This window comes from Colias philodice, chromosome 23 (assembly GCF_061535455.1).
Source record: "Colias philodice isolate Cphi_HAF_F1 chromosome 23, ilColPhil1 Martin Lab GWU primary, whole genome shotgun sequence".
In the NCBI taxonomy this organism is placed as follows: domain Eukaryota; kingdom Metazoa; phylum Arthropoda; class Insecta; order Lepidoptera; family Pieridae; genus Colias; species Colias philodice.
Genome location: NC_143108.1, coordinates 1,903,109 through 1,925,954, shown reverse-complemented (window position 1 = coordinate 1,925,954; position 22,846 = coordinate 1,903,109). Strand labels below are relative to the sequence as shown.

General features: G+C 33.9%; 1 protein-coding gene and 1 long non-coding RNA gene across 2 annotated transcripts in view; one reads left to right on the top strand and one right to left on the bottom strand.

Moving 5' to 3' along the window:
* The window catches only part of Oamb (Octopamine receptor in mushroom bodies), a 108,633-nt gene that overhangs the window by 37,825 nt on the left and 47,962 nt on the right, over positions 1-22,846 (top strand). The gene's annotated exons all lie outside the window — the stretch shown is intronic.
* The window catches only part of LOC149477868 (uncharacterized), a 395,772-nt gene continuing 381,254 nt past the window's right edge, over positions 8,329-22,846 (bottom strand). The window contains exon 3 of the long non-coding RNA XR_016317485.1: positions 8,329-8,343. This is a non-coding gene — a long non-coding RNA (uncharacterized LOC149477868). The remainder of the gene's footprint in view (positions 8,344-22,846) is intronic.

The following is a 22,846-nucleotide window of genomic DNA, read 5'->3' as shown; positions in this document are numbered from 1 at the left end:
AATGTTTACGTATATTCAACATCATTTTATTTTTATTTATCATTTTATTATTGCAAACAAACATTTTTGGCATCACGATTTCATTGTATATAATAAATAGCTATATTTGTTAATTATATGCACTGGATGTAAACTGTGGATTTAAATATAAAAATACATAATCAAGTATTTACCCAAATCGAAATTAATAAAATAACCGTTCTATTTTCAATAATCGTATCTACATGATAATCTTTGAACACAGTATACGCTAGCTTTGTCACACTAGTGATTGAAGCAATGTTTTATCCCTTTCATTATTTCAATACACGTGTCAAGCAAGTGTCATTCATAAAGAATTGTAATTTGTTATTTTTACTCTTAAACTGTAATAATTTAATATATTTTGCTGTGATATGATATTCCTTTATCTTTTTTTATTTTTTTGCACGAATACGTGCACTTTCTGAACACATAGGAAGGCATTTTCGACAATTTTAATGTACCTATCGGCATATACGCTCACTGGGACCGGTGACAATCTGACTGATTGCATTGGTCCCAAATAGGACCAATTCACGGAATCAGTTTTGGTGCGTTGATGACGTATCTACCTCTTGTTTCTATATATAATATCATTGTGTAAAAGAAGTAATTTAGGCCATTTTGATGTTTACAAAAGGAGCTTCTCTCTATTTCTACACTTAACTTTTATTAACGTTAACGTTTAACTACAAAATAACCGAAAAGTTTCCTCCTACTTTGTAATGTTTTTACTAATATTTTTTTTATTTTTTTTAATAATGGCCTTCATCTTTATTTATATTATTTATTTATATTCCCTAAGTGAGTATAATTATTATTATACTAAAACAACAAGTAGAAAACAGAAGCGACAGCTGTAATAATGTAGTGTGTTTAAACTAAACTTAATTAAATATACCCGATATAGCTTCATATTATTAGCGGTGGAAAACAGAATACCTTTGGGAACAGGTTATAAATAAAATAACAAATTTATATGCCTTTGGCTACTGTAATGTTTATTGACTGTGAATGGAGATTTTACCAAAATAAAGTCTATTGCTATGCTGATAGGAAATTAAATTAAAGATAGCTTTTAGCTCCATTATATTATTTTCTTTTTGACAGCTTCACGCCTATGTAGGATTGTATTGTCTATGTTAAAATGTCATACAAATAATTATCGTACTTCATGGACAGGTCCCGCCCACTTACTTAGTGATGCCTACACAGAATTATTCAATGATGGGTCGATAGATTAAAATAATCGATAGAAATACTCTTCTATTATGTTATATAATTTAAACGTAAAGACAACCAAATTGTAAGTTAGAAACCAATAAATAATAAAATATTAGTTTAGTTTAGTTTTAACATACAATGCATAGATATGTGGTCTTATTATTACATATCTTATTAGTACGTTTACGTTGTAATTATTATTTACGTACCTGATTCGATTTATGATAATATTTTGAATTTATAATTGAAATGGTATCACAATCGATAATCTTTTGAACATCACTTCTGGTATCACCCGTCGAGCTGTCAAAAAGCAATTCTTATAGGGGACAGACTATACGCAAACTTTTAACGTATATTTCTTACTTACAATTTGGAAAAAAAATTACGTAAAATTCTTATGTAGGTAACAGTTTATGCAATCAAAGTTTCGTGTTCTCAACAATTTATTTAAAAGTTTAGAAAACTAAAAAGCAGAAGGGCACGATAAATATGATTAATGCCTGGATCAAAGTAAAAACTCATTTATACTGTCTACGAGATCTTTAATCTATGAAATATCTCTCCGTCGAGTTTCAACTTTCTAGTATGGACATTTGACACAATACTTTCATTCGATTTGGGACTTTATGCGAATCGGATAGTGTTGAAATTGGCTTGAAAGTTTATAAGCTATATTTTGTATGCTAATACTCCCCTTAATTTAAAAGAACCTTATTGCTAAATTTGAGAATATGATTTTTCTTTAATACTTGTAAAAAGTGATTTATAAGTTAGTATATTGTACCTAGTTTCGAAATTTAATCTGAAAAAAATACAGGAATTAATTTTAGTACTTCTTCTTTTATTAACGTTCTTGCGTATGCCATACTTAATTCAAAGTCAATTCGATTTATTCGTAATTCATATAATTATCTACTATAAACAAAAACCTGACTACAATATTATAATATAACAAAGCCCTTCGCCATGTATCTTTATCTGTTTGTTCGTAATTACCTCAAAAATATCTGCACCGATTTTCATTCTGTTTTCACCAATGTATGTATAACGGGTTCTTGACGAACGTTCTTACATATAATTAGTTAAGTTTAAAACAATACGGTTGAGATTGTGATCAAAAAGGCAGTTTGAACAAAATTAATTCAAACATAAGTATATCAAAATAGCAACATCTTCCGATGCAGCTTGCATCGCGATGTACAAGCCGGGTAAACTTACTTTGAACATCGTCTGATAAATTGCATTAGGCCTTATCTAGTTAAGCCGAACTAGGCCACGTACACAACGATTTTAGAAAACCGTATGTTCAGATGTGAAAGCGGCATATAGGGCAAAGTCGTTAATGCAAGAATATTTATTTATAGTATTGCTTTCCGCGGTTTTGCCCGCGATGTCAAAACTTAATAAATTATATGAAACCTACCTAACATACTTCTCATTGATAAAAGTAGAATGAAAATCGGTGCAATAATTTTCGCTAGCAGACTAACAGACGCGGCGGGGGACTATATTTTATAATATGTACTTTTATTAGTAGATATGTACTGATGTTGTTTTTAGTTTTTTGGATACCTGAGATTGAATACTATTACTACCTACGTATTGATAATTATTCTTGACAAACATTAAGAAATCAAATGAAATTTGTAAATGTATTTAATAATGTTATTACCTCATGTCAGATTTCGTGTGTATTATAATTCTAATAATAAGACGAAAATCATGATTAATTATCATAACAGAAGCGTAGCGTGCCTTGGCGGGGCCCCGTATAAAAATTTGTTTGGGGGCCCTTAGGAAGGGTAAAGATTTCTCACAAAGGCTGGGGGCCCCGTTGGCGCGGGGGCCCCGTATAATTGATACGGCAGATACGGCGGTAGCTACGCCCCTGTATCATAAACAATTGTACCTATACTGAGAATAGAAATATATTGTATAAAATGTTTAAAAGAAGCCAAATTAAAATAAATACAGGACGTGACGGCTTGAACCGTTTAGAATCCAATTTGCCCTGGTTCTAATTAAGATATTTAGATTCCAGGAATTCAACCTAATTTCACGCTTAAAATTTATTCTAATATATATCGTATTACAGTTGAAAGGTTAAAGATTTTTGTTTAATTTCTAAAGGCTTTTGATGTTTATTTGAATGAATCCGCGTTTTATTTCATGTATAATGTACTAGCTTTCCGCCCGCGGCTTCGCCCACATTTTCAAAGAAAAACCCCTATAGTTCCTGTTCCCGTGGGATTTCCGGGATAAAACTTATCCTATGTGTTAATACAAGTTACCTTCTATATGTGTGCTAAATTTAATTGTAATCGGTTCAGTAGTATTTGCGTGAAAGAGTAACAAACACACACACACATCCTCACAAACTTTCGCATTTATAATAATAGTAGGATAGGATAGGATACATTTGAATTAATATTATGAGTAGAATATATTTGTAACGGTGCGCAAAGGTAGCTCCAAAATAGTATGGAGTACTCAACAGTCTAAAGTCTACAACATAACACCTGTTTTATTGCAGTATTATTTCCATAATATAACTAGTAATTTAGATTTAATAGCCGAATGTTACAATAATGCTATCTTATTATGTTTGTAATTATTGTACCTGTGTGTTGTCCAAATAAATAAATAAATAAACTAGTACCAGCTCTGCTTTGCTGTATAAACAGCGCTGTCATTTTTCTATACTGGAAATAATACTGCTTTTAGACAATATCATAGTACTGGGATAGGCTTGACGGTAATGATGTACAATCCATACTAATATTATAAATGCGAAAGTAACTCTGTCAGTCTGTCTGTTACTCAATCATGCTTAAACTTTTAATTGTTTAAATAAAATAAATAAATAAAATAAACTACAGAACCAATTTTCATGCAATTCGGTATGGAGATATTTTGATACCCGAGAAAGGACATACTTTTTATCCCGTGAAAATGACGCAATCCCGGAAATCGCGGAACTATGCGGGTTTTTCTTTGACTGAGCGGGCGAAGACGCGGGCGGAAACCTAGTAATTGATAAATGGATCTACGTAATATATAGTTTTTAGACAATAAAGATACTTCTGTCCGTCTGCTTACCTATTTTTGGGATACCAAACATTTATTTTGTAGTAAAAAGAGAAAACTCCTTAACCGTACAGTTTTGAAGTGCTAAGAAAGTTTTAAAGCACTTGGATTTAACTTCCTACTAAATACCGGCAAAACCGCTACTTTAGTTTGGCTAAAAGTTTCTTTTTTAAACGGTTTTAAGAATCGCTTTAGCGTTGCTATTTTTACTTGACAGAAAACATTTTACCAGATTTTACTGTTGTGGATTTTTAAAAGGCATTGTAACAATTGTTTTTTTTTCCAAAAATATTTAGAATTATTGCTATAATGATTGGAAGTATATTTTCGGCAATTTTAACTAATATTATAATATAAAGCTGAAGAGTTTGTTTGTTTGTTTAAACCCGCTAGTCTCAAGAACTACTGGTCCGATTTGAAAAATTCTTTCGGTTTTGGATAGCCCATTTATCGAGGAAGGCTATAAAGCTATATTATATTATCATCACGATTCACGCCGCTAAGACCAATAGAAGCGGAGCCACGCGGGTGAAACCGCGGAGCCCAGCTAGTATAATACATATATGTATGTATACCTCCAAGGGGACTGACTGACTGGCATAGTGATCTATCAACGTCCGATTGGTCCGATTTGATAATTTATTCCACTGAGTGAGAGGAAGAGGGAGAGAGAGAGGGAGACTGAGAGTGAGAGGGAGACTGAGAGTGAGAGGGAGAGGGAGAGTGAGAGGGAGAGGGAGAGTGAGAGGGAGACTGAGAGGGTGAGGGAGAGTGAGAGTGAGAGGTAGTCTGAGAGAGAGGTGGAGAGGGAGACTGAGAGTGAGAGGGAGACTGAGAGTGAGAGGGAGAGGGAGAGGGAGTGGGAGAGGGAGTGGGAGAGGGAGAGGGAGAGTGAGAGTGAGAGGGAGAGGGAGAGGGAGAGGGAGACGGAGACGGAGACGGAGACGGAGACGGAGACGGAGGCGGAGGCGGAGGCGGAGACGGAGACGGAGGCGGAGACGGAGGCGGAGGCGGAGACGGAGACGGAGACGGAGACGGAGACGGAGACGGAGACGGAGACGGAGACGGAGACGGAGACGGAGACGGAGACGGAGACGGAGACGGAGACGGAGACGGAGACGGAGACGGAGACGGAGACGGAGACGGAGACGGAGACGGAGACGGAGACGGAGACGGAGACGGAGACGGAGACGGAGACGGAGACGGAGACGGAGACGGAGACGGAGACGGAGACGGAGACGGAGACGGAGACGGAGACGGAGAGGGAGAGAGTGGGAGACTGAGATTGAGAGTGAGAGTGAGAGGGAGAGGGAGAGAGAGAGGGAGACTGAGAGTGAGAAGGAGAGGAAGAGGGGGAGGGAGACAGGCTTGTAGGCCCTCTGCAATAAAATTATTATCACAGATCCTAAATTATTGTACTCCAATATTATTATTTTGAAATCAAATGTAATTATTTATTGAAATATACCATTTGTATTTTATGATCAAACGGGTGCCACTCCAAATGTTAGGTTGTCTTATGTCTGGTTTATTTCACATATTTGTTAAAATAAACACAATATGTTAAACCTTTGTTATATTTCAAGCTTACAATTAATCTTAATTCGTATTAATGGATAAATTATATTCGTTACACAACACCGGAAATTACCTTTTTAATTAATTTGATATAACTATTATTTTTAGATCAAAAATATCAAATGCAAGGCCTGCTCTTGTGGTTTCACATTCAGACCAATCGACAGGCAAAAAGTGTCACTCTATATCAAGTCTTGGGATCGATTCAAAATACTTGAACTTTTAAAAGTAATTCAATTAATACAAATATACTTAAAAGGTCATCAATCTAATATCTAATATATTATATTATAAAGGCGAAAGTTTGTAAGGATGTATGGATGTATATGGATGTATGGATGTTTGTTATTCTTTCACGTAAAAACTACTGAACCGATTACAATGAAATTTAGCACACATATAGAGGGTAACTTGGATTAACACATAGGATATTTTTTATCCCGGAAATCCCACGGGAACGGGAACTATGCGGGTTTTCCTTTGCAAACGCGGGCGAAGCCGCGGGCGGAAATCTAGTTTATAAATAAACTTCAGATTTTTTCTTAGAATTAGTAAAGTATACGTGTTTATGGCATTTTCTTTTCATAAAAACAAGATGGTTTATCCACCCTTTAACCTTTAACGAGTTCTTAGTAAATAAATTTTCGACGAAAGCCGTTAAGTAATTATTTGTTAATTACTTTATTCGTTAATTAATGAATTAATTCATCGAATACGTTCTTTGGAATCATATTAATGTTGTAAATTAGAAAGTTTTTGTATTATCTGTGGAGTCTGGAGATGTTTTGAAGATATTCTTCAAGATTGTTGAACTTATTTGGCAGTTTATATACCTAGAAAAATAAATTATTATTATTATAGCACTAGTAATAGTATTTTATAAGCGAAATTTTCTCTAGATGAATGAATGAATGTTAATTGTTACCGCAAAATAGTCTGAACAGGCGCTTGAATCAAAGAATGAGCTTGAATGAAAGACGTGAATTAACTGATAAATATTTTACCAAGAGTTATTTTAAAATACATCATTAGTAGGTATTCAAATTTAGATAGAAATTCAAATTCAAATTACATTTATTTGCAAGAATTCAGCTACAAATATAGGTGTTGTTCTTACAATTTTATAGCACTTATACATTCTACCCACTATCTGGGTGTACATTTAAACAGAAATAAATTAAATGAAACTAAACTAATTATTATTCGTGTCACTAATTCTTAAACGTCACGATTGATATGATAAATTTTAAAGTCACCTACCTACTACTCGGCAGCTATCCATATTTCTTAATCCATACTAATATTATAAATGCGAAAGTAACTCTGTCTGTCTGTCTGTTACTCAATCACGCCTTAACTACCGAACCAATTTGCATGAAATTTGGTATAGAGATATTTTTAATACCCGAGAAAGGACATATGATAGGTTTTATCCCGGAAATCCTACGGGAACGGGTTTTTCTTTGAAAACGCGGGCGAAGCCGCGGGCGGAAAGCTAGTATACAATAAGTTAAATTATAATTTTATAATTTTTAAAATCAACCGCGTAGTTTTTTACTTAAATTCGAATACAATAAACAAAAGAATCAATTTTAAGGTACCTTTTTATAATATTTATTTAGATAACACACCTTAATAATTGATCATTCCATAATAATAATTTATCTACTATCTACTATTTGTTTTCATTAAATTGAAAGCGCTTTGATTATCAATTAATAAGATTATTATGCAATAGTAATTATTTATGCGTCTGGCGCACCGCCCAAATTTTCTTGGCAGGCTAAAATTTCCATCTCACTTCGGCCGCGTTTTTATGAGATTTAAAACTTGTGATTAAATAAATTTAAATATTAAGTAGTTGTATTTCATAAATAGAGATGTAAATACACTGTTAGCTTAGTTTTTCTAGGAGCAAAGGATGTTGAATAGGTTAAAGATTGAGATCAAAGTACCTTATTAATATGATACCTACGTACTACTTGTATAATATTATGAGATTAATACATTAAAGATTTCGACTAGCTTTCCGCCCGCAGCTTCGCCTGCGTAGTAAAGAAAACATTGTTCCCGTTCCCGTGGGATTTCCGGTAAAAAAAGTATCATAATACCTATGTCTTTTCTCGAGTCCCACAGTATCTCTCTACGATCATATTAAGCGGTTCAGTGGTTGAAGCGTGAAGAAGAGACAAACAGACAGAGTTTTTTTCGCATTTATAATTGTTTATATTATCTGCGATATTAGTAAGAATTTAATTGATATGTTCTGTTTAACTCCGCCGCCTCCTTGGTACAGTGGTTGACGCGTGAGCGTAGAACCGAGTCCTGGGTTCGATTCCCAGTGGAGAAGAAAAAAAAAAACGTCTCGGTCTGGTAGGACACAGAAGGCTGATCACCTACTTGTCCCTAAAGAAAATCGATCAGTGAAACCTGTGAGTGAAACAGATGTATGCATAATGCAATCTGCCCCTTACCCCACTACGGGGACACGGGACTTCACTTTTTTCTGTTTTCAATTTTTATCTGACAGGTAAGTTACCTGTCAGATAAAAACAAATAACGTATGACAATGTCAGAGATAATGTCGGCAAGTGGTGAAACCGGCCCATAATATTATTACTTAAATAAAAGGTTTTTTCTCTTGAATATAACACAGTTTGCTTTGAGTATTAATTGAGTTACGCTCGTCTTCAAAGTTATTATTATTTGACATTTAATTCTTGCTATTCACAAACAAGGTTATGTAATTAATCAACGTATAATAAAGTTACATCATTTTATAGAAAATATTGCTGCTTTTATGAGCTTTCGTCATGCTAATATGATGATAGCATGTAACGATATGATGAAATAGCCATAAGCGAAGAAAATAAAATAGATACTTTAAGCATCAATCAATCAATCAATCAATCATCAGCCTTTCGATGTCCACTGCTGGACGTAGGCCTCTCCTAATGCACGCCACTGAGCCCGGTCGTTGGCTCTTTGCCGCCAGTTATGACCAGCAAGCTTGCGGACGTCGTCACTCCACCACTTTAAGCATAACTTTAAAAAATAATTTGGAAAATCCAAAAGTGCACGCCTCATAATTTTTTTTAATAAATATTTATTAATTATTATTTTTGTTTATTTAATAACAATTAAACCACATCGAATCAGACCCTGAAAAATGAAAGGGTTCTATTCCTGAGCATACTCAAGCGTAAGAGAAAAAAAAAGACTCGATTAGTAAAGTATTTCGGTCGCTATCGTGTTAACAAGAAAAAGGATCCGCACATACAGACACACGGACGTCCAAGACAGAACTTTTTTAAACTGTTTTTTAACTAGTTTAAATAACAAAAATGACATCAAAAATATCATGAACGTTAAAAATAGTGTTTTTTCTTAATATGTGTGTGTATGTATTATCTTACAAGTGCAATGTATGATACATAAAGACATTTTAAGTTTGAAAAATCAGATGTTTTGCGCGAAGTGACAGTAGTACCCACCTCAACGCTTCGCTTATGAGGCGTGCAATATCATCATCAGCGAATATTTGTTTTTTTTTTATTCTCTGGAGTAAAAGCACTTCTTTAGCAACAAAACTGAAACTCAAACATACTTATATTACTTGCTAGCTGTGCCCCGCGGTTTTACACGCATTCCTGTTGGTCTTAGCGTGATGATATACAGCCTATAAGTCTTCCTAGAAAAATGTGCTATATTACATCCGAATTATAAAGCTGTAGAGTTTGTTTGTTTGAACGCGCCAATCTCAGGAACTACTGGTCCGATTTGAAAAATTCTTTCGGTGTTAGATAGCCCATTTATTGAGGAAGGCTTTAATATCATCACGCTAAGACCAACATCAGTGGAGCACTGCGGGTAAAGCCGCCGAGCACAGCTAGTTACTCATAAAATCACAAGAACACTATAACAACTTAATACCAAAATACCCAACACCGTATCTGTCATTCCACTCCACTGAGTGACGTCATAGGTTATTATGTCACGGAAATGACGTAATCTCGAGATTCCAGGCCCCTAGACCCCGTCCCGAGAACGTTAATCAAAGAAAATTGAGCACATTATAATATGTTATAACATTCAAGTGAATACATACACACAAATTTATCCTATGCTATCCTTTTTTTTTCAAGTGGGGAAATCTTGCCTAAGATACCCATGGCTCCCGGGGAAGGAGCCGTGGGTTTTGTCGGATTCCTACCGACTAAAACCCCACCGTGTACCAACGCGCTGCTTTAGACAGGATGCGGGTACACATTCGCAATCCTCCGCATGTCCCGCCCAGCAGTTGCCCGTTTCCAGGCCCTCCGCCACATCCTATGCTATCCTATCCTATCCTACTTCCTACTAATATAATAAATGCGAAAGTTTGTGAGGATGGATGTGTATGTGTATGTTTGTTACTCTTTCACGCAAATACTACTGAACCGATTAAAATGAAATTTATCACACATATAGAGGGTAACTTGGATTAACACATAGGATAGTTTTTATCCCGGAAATCCCACGGGAACGGGAACTATGCGGGTTTTTGTTTGAAAACGCGGGCGAAGCCGCGGACGGAAAGCTAGTAACTCATAAAAACAAACCCTGCTATAATTAATAATTGGACAATTTAAAAACTTATAACAAGTTAATAGTATACTATTAACGTATATAAATTTATAATTCCTTCCATTTTATGAAATATCAACATAATGAAAAGTAAAGTTTAACTTCAATACACAGGTGATTGACTGAGTGAGGTTGTTGATCTTTTCTCTTGTTATATTTATAAGATTTTAAATTTATTTTTAGTAAAAGATATATAAAGTGTTTCCAACTTTCGTTATTATTCGGTTGACGAGAGCGTCTGTTAATTTGTATTTCTGTACATATAGAAATTATCTTTTTAACTACACCGATTTATATAAAAACGTCTAAAAGAATACATCTTTTTCTTCTCAACATCAGCATCATTTCCAATACAATATTTAATCTCCAATATTTATTGTGTTTCAGGAATAATGACGATTTAATAATGCTACTAAAAAAGATAAAAGAAATCATAGCTTGAGCATTTGAAGAAAAACTTCTTATGGCGCGTTGAAGGTAAAATTTCAAGGTCACGTCATGGCAATACCGTCACGTCATGGAGTAAGGCGGTTTTGGTACCTTTGAATCTTGCCAAAGAATTTTCACTTTTGATAGGCGTGAGCGTGTGTGCCGACGCTCTTTTTTAAAATATTTTGATGATCATACGTTCATAAAATAATATGTAATGTTTTAACTATAAAGTTATGTTATATAATATGTATAAAGCGGACAAAAGAGGTGTAAAAGGTTTAAAAATAAAGTCACTTGACACCTCTCGACCCGCGAGTTTGACTTGGGTTCAGCAAATTGTTTTTACTATTTTTATAACCTTCATGAAATATTGATTTTGTGTGTTGTTTTTTTGTTGTGTGGGTATGAGTCAGTGGGGTAGGTTTCATTGTTTATGTTTACTAATTTAATATTAAGTTTTATTGCATTCAAATGCTAAGTCCATTTAGGTAATGTTCTATTTAAAATAATAAAGCCGAACTGACGCCACACCCCGGACACTCCATACAAAATTATCGTTTTGACAGTCACACTGTAGAGACTGCAAATGTGTGTGCGTTAACGCTTTATGGTTGGCACATTTGTGACAAAAAAATTCGCGTTTTTCTGATGAAATACATCCGTAAAGAGCACAATATCTAACCATTTTCTACAAAAAAACGATAATCACAAATCCAAAATAATAAAATTACTTTAAGTCAATTTGATTAATGTTGTCAATCTTCGTTGCGTATCGTCCTTGCAGAAAAATGTGGCCCATTTTAATCACGATCGCGCAGGGTGAGGTATGTGTTTTAATTTTGGCGGGAGGCGGAGAGTGTCCGTTCTGTAGCGTTTAGCTACTATTATGTATTCTGTGCTGACGCTTTAAGGTGCTACGTAGAATGTGGTGTTTTTGAAGTGTAACTTCTTTAGGCGCGTTGAGAGTAAAATTTCAAAGTCATGGCATTACCGTCATCAAGGAGTAAGGCGATGATTTTAGTATCTTTGAATCGTGCCAAAGAAGTTTCACTTCTGACACGTGTGCTCGGCACACACGCTATTTTTTTGCAATTAACAGAATATTATGGATTTAACATAAATAGACACTCCATGACGAGACTTTAATATAATATAGGTATGTGTTTCTATATTTGACTATTTGACTAGTCACTAGAGTATAAAACATAATTGTAGCGGTTGTATGTTATAATCTTAATTAATGTTATTTTTTTTTGTATTAATGGACAAATTGAATTGTAAATTTGACCTCCCTATCGCATTGGGTAACTGTAATGGTAGGAATGGTTGTATATAAATAAATAAATAAATTTAATAACTGGGAAAAGATATCTGAGTTAAGCAGCTTAACTCGTGGTCAGGAAATTGATGGGTGGGCGGCGTAGCAGCAAGTAATATACTACATGGTAGAGGTATAATAAAATACGTTTTGTTAAGATTATTTCAAGTATCATAGAACCAGTAAATAGGAAGGTTAGTTAAGATTAACATATTCACAAGTTTTCTTACTTAAAAATAATATGTTCTTGTTAAAATCGTCTCACATATGCAAAAACTTTTGACTTTAACGCGTTATTATATTATATATTATAGAATTGCTTCTTTGATTTATAATCATATGAAAAATATCTAAACCTAGAAAGCTATACGGTAAAAAAATAAATAAAAATGATAGTAAGTAATACACTTTAATTTATTATACCTACTATATGTAATATGTATATTATAATCATTATTTTTTCCACACCGACATTTTAATATACGAAATATTCATATATTTATTATAGGTAATAACGTATAACATTTCAATTGAAGTGGACATAATGAAAAAGATACGATATTAATCTGTCCTAAATCTTTACAATTTATTTCTATGGTTACTTTTTGTTGGAATAATGAAAAGATTTTCAAACCACAAAATATTACAAACGTCCTCTTTCAAGAGGACGTTCACTTCCAAAAACAAAGAAACAGATAGGTACAAAATCACAGTTTTCCTATTTACGATATTATTTAGATTTTCAAGGATCAATTTATACCCAACTAGCTTTGAACCCGCGGCTTCGCCTGCGTGGTGGGATTTCCATAGGTATTTTCACTGCGGTAAAAAATATACTATGTCAATTTCTAGCCTCTTCACTATTTCAGACACGTAGTTTTGAAAATCGCTGGACTGTAAATTCTTCCTTGGAAACAAGAAATAAAATGTTACAAAGAAAAGCGTAGAATGTTAAGAATGTTGTTAAGTAAAATAGATCGTTTATATTAAAGGTCAACTGTATTTTTATCTAATCCCTTAAAATAGGTACCTATAAAATCTATACTATTATAGAGGTGAAGAGTTTGTTTGTTTGTTTGAACGCGCTAATCTCAGGAACTACTGGTCCGATTTGAAAAATTATTTCGGTGTTAGATAGCCCATTTATCTAGGAAGGCTCATAAGGCTATAATTTATAGGTATCATCACGCTAAGACCGGCAGTAATGGAGCAATGCGTATGAAACCGCGCGGCACAGCTAGTTTTACATAGAAACAAGCACTCATGCTTTTTATTATACCCAAGTATATTTTAAATAACAAGTAAAAAAGATGCGTAATAAAATACCCGCTCAAGACAAATGATCCCTTGAAATATGACGAAAAATCAAGAAGAAATAGGAACCGTGAAAATCGTGTTTTATATTTTTTAGGTTAAGACATTGTTAGGCTTTTTGTATTCATTGTTATAATGAGGGGGGAGTAACGAGGGTCCAGGGGATAATAAAAAATGTATGATGTCCAGTTTAGAGGTTAATGTTTCATCACAGTATTACCATCCTACAGTATGGCGACGAATGTACTTGTGCAGAGAAACGGAGGGGAACTGGCGGGGGGTCGGGCGACGCGGGCCGCTTAATGCAATCACGCTGAGTTTGCATTAACTATCGCGAAAGGATGACGCAGTCGTATTTTTTGTGTAATAATTTTATTATACATAGGTACTTACATATTCTATTATGACGCGCAAAAACTGTTCCGTTTATGGATGTAAATCTACATTGAAATCCCAGAAGGAAACAATATTTCAGAAAGATTGTATTAATTGTATCTGTTGAATTAAAATCAAAGCTAAGTATATGTTGTCCTCATTATTTCTAATCAGATTGTACATCCCAATGCAAATGCATGACTTAGTTAAATGGTATAATATGCAATTAAGAACATCCAAAAATAAAGTGTCCACGTAAATAATATTTAGCAGTGCAATATCTGTAATTATATATTTATGAACAAATAATTACATCAGATTTAATAATCGCAATTATTTTGAATGTACATATGAATAAATGATTTCATCATAATATTAATAATCAAAATTGTTTTATTTCCCATTTGTTGCAACCCTAGCGTATTTTCGTGTGGCAGCGTAAGTACCTACGCTGGCGGCGGCATCGCGCGACATCAAAGGCGATTCCTTACTGTAGGAAATAATATTGTAATACTGTGGTTTCATGGAAAATCTTTGTAAGGACGTTATTCACAGGCCGTTCTTTGTGTCTCAGCTTCATAGAATATATTTTGTCGTACACACGCATGTACTGTACGTACAATGTATTCAGTATATTAATACGGATAGTGGTATATCTTATTATTATTCTTATTTCTTATAATACTACTAGCGGTCCGCCCCGGCTTCGCCCGTGGTACATATTTACGTTTTCTCTACATAAGAACCATCCTCGTACTTCAAGGAATATAATAAAAAAAGAATTATCGAAATCGGTTCAGCCGTTCTCGAGTTATGCGCTTACCAACACATTTTGCGATTCATTTTTATATATAAGACTAGCGGTGCGCCCCGGCTTCGCCCGTGGTACATATCTACGTTTTCTCTACATAAGAACCATCCTCGTACTTCAAGGAATATAATAAAAAAAGAATTATCGAAATCGGTTCAGCCGTTCTCAAGTTATGCGCTTACCAACACATTTTGGGATTCATTTTTATATTATATAGAGAAGATTATAATACTATTGATAATGCAAGTATCTACCGATTCTTACAAAACGCTTGCGACATCACTACATAGTATAAAACAAAGTCGCTTTCTCTGTCCCTTTGTATGCTTAAATCTTTAAAACTACGCAACGGATTTTGATGTGGTTTTTTTAATAGATAGAGTGATTCAAAAGGATAGTTTTAGTATTATAATTTATTAGGTTTTAGACAAAGCGGGCGAAGCTAAGCTAAGCGAAGAAAAATGATTGTCAGAACTATCGTCCAATTACCTTACTTTCCTGCATTAATAAAATTGCAGAAAAAGTAATAAGCAACCAAATTCACTCTTTTCTAAGGAAAAATGATATTCTTTCTCCGCATCAATATGGTTTTCAATCCGGCAAAAGCACTACGGCACTTCTATCAAACTTTACTGACGAGGTTAATACTTACCTTAATGATAAAAAGCACGTACTCGCCCTTTTCATAGACTTCTCGCGTGCTTTTGATACGCTAGACCATCGCAAACTCGTTGACCAACTCGACTATTGCGGAATAAGGGGCAATCTCCTTGAGTGGTGTAAAGACTATTTGCATGGACGGAAATCTTGCGTCAGAATAGAAAACAGTCTCAGCGAAATGAGCAGCGTTGAAGTGGGTACAGCTCAGGGATCGGTGATGGGACCGTTGCACTTTTTAACTTATGTCAACAATATGAGTGACCACCTCAGTCATTGTAAAATGTTTCAGTACGCTGATGATACCTGTATCCTTATAAACCATGAGAATGCAAATTTAGCCCTTAAATTTTTGCAACACGACTTCAACAATATATCTAAGTGGTGTCATAATGCGGGATTAGTCATCAATGCAAGTAAAACTAAATTATTGTACATCAAGTCTCCATATATGAAACAAGTTGACTTGCCGCAGCTTATCTGCCATTGTCACTCATGCTTGCATAACCAATGCTCACGATCGTGCTCTAACTGTAGTCAGATCGAACTTGTGAATCATTACAAATATTTGGGACTAATCATAGATCATAATTTCAACTGGGGCAAACAAATTGAAGCCGTATGTGACAAACTCCGCGCATTCGCAGCTAAAATATATGCAATAGGGAACAGACTAACATACAAGGTAAAATTATTACTATACAACACTTTAGTCGATTCGATTATATCCTACGGCCTTAGTAGCTATGGCAGAACGTATAAAACATATTTACAAAATATACTCAACCTTCAAATTCGCATCTTAAAACAAATAGTCCCAACTAGAATAAAAAAGAAATACGAAAACGATATAAGCAAACTTTTTAAGCACTGCAATGTGTTACCAATTTTTGAAAAAGTAGAAGTACATCTCTTAAAAGAACAACTTTTTAATAAAACATTTACTGAAAAAGTTACATCTCACAACCTTGGCACACGAAAAGTAACACAAAATAAATTATGTACTATCAGAGCCAATAACCGCTATGGGGAAAGAAGATGCTCATACATAATTCCACGTTTAATCAACAAATTAGATAATAACATTAAAAATAAAATAAACTGTAAAAATGTTAACCGTCAATTAAAATATATATATACTATATATCACGTTTATAAAGACTCGGCCAGCACAGTAGGTGATCGCAAATAATTTTTTCCACATTTACCCTATTGTACGTCATATTTTTCTGTTGTATAATTTACTTGCCATCTTAATGTATTTTTCAATGTAATTTCATAATGTTAATGTTATTTTCAAATGTAATGCAGCAAAATTTATATTAATCTGTCTAGTATTTGTTTGGCGTCTAGAATGCATGTGCACCACGATCAAATCGTGTCGATTTATGTGGTGTTTCTTCTGTATGCTTATTGTATGTTTATTTTTCTATCAATAAATGGTTAAAAAAAAAAAAAAAAAAGAAGCCGCGGGCGGTAAGCTAGTTTTAAAATAAAATTTGATACACTTGTAGTTTACTACTGAATCCTGGTTGAGACAAAATTTCTCTATCTAAATATACATAAAAAAACATCACTTGTAATAAATGTAAACCACAGCTTATAAACAATTGAAATTAAACTTTAATTCAAGAACCTAATACTCTTTGCATAAATTCTATAATAATTATTATTAGCTTAGCTATCATTTCTCGTATAGGACAAGTAATTTCCTTGTGTGTTGAGGACATGTTCCACAAACATGTCCTCTCAGAGCACTATTTCCTTAAGTGGTACATAATTCACGACATCGGAGACCACAGACCACTATTAGCATTCATTATGCCTGATAGAAGTTGCATTATGGTCTATGGTTACTTATGGGAGTTCCTGTGGGCATGGAACAGATGCATTATCACTATTCAATGTCTATCTAAATAATAAAAATGAATCGCCAAATGTGTTGCTAAGCGCAAAACTCGAGAACGGCTGAAACGATTTCGTTAATTCCTTTTATAATATTCCTTGAAGTACCAGGATGGTCCTTATGGAGAGAAAACGTAGCCATGTACCACGAGCAAATCCGGGGCGAACCGCTAGTGTAATATAAAATAATGTCGCTTTCCGCCGTATGTGTGTATGTATCTTTAAAACTAAGCAATGGATTTTGATGGTTATTTTTATAGATAGAGTGATTCAAAAGGAAGGTTTTTGTAAATATTTTTTTTTTGGTTTTAGACAAAGCGAGTGAAGCCGCGGGCAAAAAGTTTGTATACAAAGAAAAGACAAGGAACATTATAAATAGTTATTTTCGGAATATTAAGTACCTTTGGCATCATGACAGGTCAAGAGAAATTGGACTCGAAGGTACAAGTCCCTTTAATATTATTATGTTAAACTTTACATTACATTTTACCGTAAATATGTTTAAAATAAACTTATATTTGCAGCTATTCTTTATCCTAAATTGTAATTAAAGACTTTTGGGCTTCAAAATATAACGTAAGCAAAAAAAATTATGTTGAATTATTAATTACTATTGACGACGTACGAACGTAACGAACCTGCGTACAAAATCAACTATCTCTCATGTTTATGTGTTATTCTGATGCATATAATCTATTACTGTAAAGTTTCACCCACATCCGTCTAGTTTTGTTTGTGAAATATGGAGTAACAAACATACATACATACATCCGTCTTCACAAACTTTCGCAATTTTAACATTAGCACAGATGAAGTTACTATGTAGGTATATTAGAAGGATTAATATGAAAATTCGTTGTTTTCCCTTTACAATATTAAAGTATAAAGAACATCAGATACAAAAATGCCTTTTGCTTCCTATAACAATAATATTTAATGAGTCCCAGAGGGCCAGGTTAGGGTTTGTTTCTTTTATAACATTACAATAAAAGATAATATACCGTTATTATTGTAAACTGTTTCGCTTTAGCAGAAACTAAATAATATTATATTTTCTGGAGCCGTTATTTCCATAATATTGGAGAATTTTTACCAAATACTCGTGTTTAGGTATAATAGGCTCATTTTGATAAATATATTTGGAATATTAATGTTTTTGAAATTTTTGCGCTATTTTATGATTTCATGAAAAGCTTTTCCAGACTAGATAGAGATTACCGTGTAATATCACGATCAATGGAAACAGGGGTTTATTTATTTTACTAAAGAAATGACGAAGGCTTAAATTTTTAATATTATTTATGCAGACCAACGAAACCAACCCAGCACAGTTAATGAGCCCCATAATTATATTTACAATACATAATTATATATAAGTATATTAGGCCAAAAGGAAAAAAAAAACAGAAGAATGTATTTTCCTAGTTATACGGAACCTTTAAACATACTTACATTGGCAATAAGTAAAGAAAAAATTCAAACTTTACATTGAAGACGAATAAATAACCTATTACATGACTGAGAACTATTAAAACAATGTTATATTTAGTGTAAGTACACTCTTACATAAAAAGTCTGATTTATACTAGACATTTGTATGATAATTTTTTTAAATTGTTACTTAATCGCGGCCTAAATTAACATGTTTTTCTTTCTTAACCCATTTCTAGAACTAACGTAATAAGAATATTGATTTATCGTTTATAAAATATTGACTATAAGCTATTGTCTTTTACTCGAAAAGGTTTTTGCTTGAATAGATACTTGTAGATATTTGCTTAGAAATTCTATATTGTCTTTTATTTTTCTTGTTTTTCTAATATTGACTCACTTAGGGAGTGGTAAGTGACGACAAAACATCTTTTATATCAAATAAATAGGTGTGTTAATGTCATAATGTCACCAAATATAACTACAAACGTATTTTTTGTAGATATATATTTGCTTACAAGCTGTGCACCCGGCATCGCTTGTCACCTATGTGGGCGCATGCACAAGATTTTGCTGAATATCATCACATGTTCAAATGCATAGATAGTTTACGATTCTATAAAGGACATACAGATAGACATAATTGTATATCCCGTCATATAAAATGAATCGCCAATTGCGTTGCTAAGCATAAACTCGTGAACGGCTCGACCATTTGGGCTTAATTTTTTGTACTATTTTGTAAAGCACAATACACATTGAGCCCGCCGGGCCGCCGACATATGTCGGCAACTTTTTGTCGGCGGTCTAGTTGGCGGCTTCACTTATTACAAGCCGGAAAATTTGGTCGGTGGCATGTCGGCGGCTTGATATGAGAAATTTATTTGACAGTCAACTACAGGTTGAGCGTCGTCGGGCAACTGAGCGCAGGCGTACCCAAGCCGCCAACATGTCGGCGGGCAACACGCGCGGGCGCATGTTGCCGACATGATTCTTTTCATACAGGCCGCCGGGTTGTGTCGCCGGGCTTTGTCGGCGGCCCGGCGGGCTCAGTGTGTATTGCGCTTTAAGCCATAAGACAGGTTCTCATGGACAGATAACATGAAAAAGAATTAGGGCAAAAAATGTTTGACGGGACAGCGAGCATAATGTGTATCTTCAAACTAATAAGCACTTTTTAAATATTACCTACATACTTGATTGGAAATAAAACAACATTATAATAAATTGTTTTTTTCCCAAATCTTTAATAAAATCACTTGATATACTTTTGGCACGGTAAGAAACTTACAAGCGCAGTTATAAAAGTTCAATGTCTCTTGTTAAAAGTTTGTAACTACCCTCATGTAAAGAATATCCTCGATATAAAGAGATATGGAAGATTTGTAGAAAATACATGACCACTTTTATGTTATTTTAACTCAACTACGCTGAATAAACCTTTTAAAATTGTAAACCTTTATTACATAAGTATATTATATGTAATGAATCACAAATATCACAAAAAATGGTACCTAATATAAGTGATTTTTAACATACAGGAGCAAATTTTATTACGTACAAACTAAATATAAAAAAATTAGACATAGAAGACATACACATAGTATATTATGTGTTTTTTTCAGTCAATTTAGTCAGTTAATCAAAAAACAAAAAATTCAAAGGTCACTTTTTCCCGCCCATCACAAATTTTCACGCATAATTTTGAAGTAAAACTTCTTTAGGCTTAGTAAAATTTCAAGGTCGCATCGTGGCAATACCATCATGCCATGTAAGGCGACGATCTTGGTATCTTTGAATCTTGCCAAAGAAGTTTCACTTCTGACACGTGTGCTCCGCATAAACGCTCTTTTTTCCATAATGACTTGTTAAAATATTTATAGGAATGTTCACATACAATGTTGCCCTGCGGCGTCGCACGTGCTGTCTCTCGCTGAAATGTCAAACGGGTGCCTGGAGCGTATAATTCATTATTGTTTTTATTTGCGTTTTATTAATGTAGGTTTTCTTTGTGAAGGATGGGGAATATCAATGAAAACGCATTGTTGCTGTATAATCATTTACATGTTTATTATTTCTTGGTGAAGAAGTATTGCTCTAGCTAGATAATTATAAGTTATAAAATATTTGTAATATTTTTGAACTGAGAGTTCTCGTAATTTTAGTATATTTCTAGCTTAGACAGACAGACAGATTACTTTCGCATTTGTATTATTACTTGCTGATGTTTATTTATTTACCTGTTGATAATTTTGTTGTAAATTTTCATTCATATTTTATATGGGGGCACGGCAGTGCCCCCGCCAAGTCGAGCAAAAAAAAAAGCGGCACGGCCGTACCATCCTTTTCTCGAAGCAATTCGGGCCTTTTTCGACCCCCTATAATTCGGTTGTGGATAAAGCAAGAAACCTGAATCTTCAGTAACTAATCCGGCATTGTATAAACACGGAATATTTAAAATTTCAGTCAATTTGAACCAGTAGTTTAAGAATGACAACTTGTTAAAGTTTCTAAATTTTGTCACTCACTGACTCACCGATCATCAAAAGTCCAAGGCACTTCTTAGAAGCTTCATATTTGGAATACATATAGAGTTTAGTGTCTTAATCATGGGAAAACTGAAATATTTTGTAATTTCGGTCCAGTTTTCCAAATACACCAACTGCATCAATAACTTTGTAATCCCATATAAATATATGGGATTACAAAGTTATTTATGCAGTGGTTATAAATTTAATAGGTGTAGATAGGTACCTACCATATGAGGCAAGGGAGGGGGTATATAGGGTGGGTAAGGGTGTGTTTAGCCCATGAAACTGAACAACATTATTACTTGTAAAATGGTCGACGTAATGAAAAACACATGATTGGACATGTCTTGAAGTACGAAAATCTAATAAAACAATATATTATAATTTAAATCTGTTATATATAAATTGTTGGCGCGACTAGCCTCCTTACAGACAGACTGGCCTCTATTTTACTTTATGACTGAGTAGATGGTATCAAAAAGAAAGGCTCTACAAAAAGAAGTGAGATCCCATCAAAAACATCCTGTAAAAAACACAAGTCTCGCAGCTCAGTCTTTCTACCGTCAAAAGTTGTGAGATCCATGTAATACCAAGTCGGTTAATCTATTTAGTGTCTACTTGAAGGACCTTCTGTCTTAAGTTATTACATAAGTTATTATCATGCCAATATTAAAAATATTTAACGTTTTAAACAAATAGATCGACTTGGACATCGCATGAAAACAAAATGAATATTACAATATTATATTAGATTCTTAGTCTCTCGCGCCTCACGCGATTGAAACTCTCGTTCCTGTTGGTCGCTGGCCCGTCGTGCTGTGTAGTGTGATACATACTAATAATCAAATCAAGCGATGTCCAAGTCGATCTATTTGTTTAAAACGTTAAATATTTTTAATATTGGCATGATAATAACTTATGTAATAACTTAAGACAGAAGGTCCTTCAAGTAGACACTAAATAGATTAACCGACTTGGTATTACATGGATCTCACAACTTTTGACGGTAGAAAGACTGAGCTGCGAGACTTGGGTTTTTTACAGGATGTTTTTGATGGGATTCGTTTTAGGGCTGATTTTTCAATGCTTGGTTAAAACTTATTCCTAGAATAACGTATTAAACTACCATTTATGAAATGTATTCTAATTGCCAGTATTTGACAGTTTACAGGTGACATTTTAATATTATCGTGTAATACTTTATTGGACGGGTAAGTTTTATCCAAGGATTGAAAAATCAGCCCTAAACCAAGGTTTTATTTAACTGACAGATAAAACTAAAGAAATATAATTAAATGTAGAGAAGTAGTGAAACCGGACATTTCTGTAGTGTAACGTATTAAAAGAATCGTAACGTAGGTACGTAAAAAAACCCGCTTAATTCAAGTAATATTCCTCAAATGATTTTTGTAGAAGATTTCAACGAAATATATTTTATTTGTATATTTTCTATACTACCTAAAAAAAATGTATCTGTAGAGTTTACGAATTTCAAGTTCGCGTCATGGCAATACCGTCACGTCGTTGAGTAAG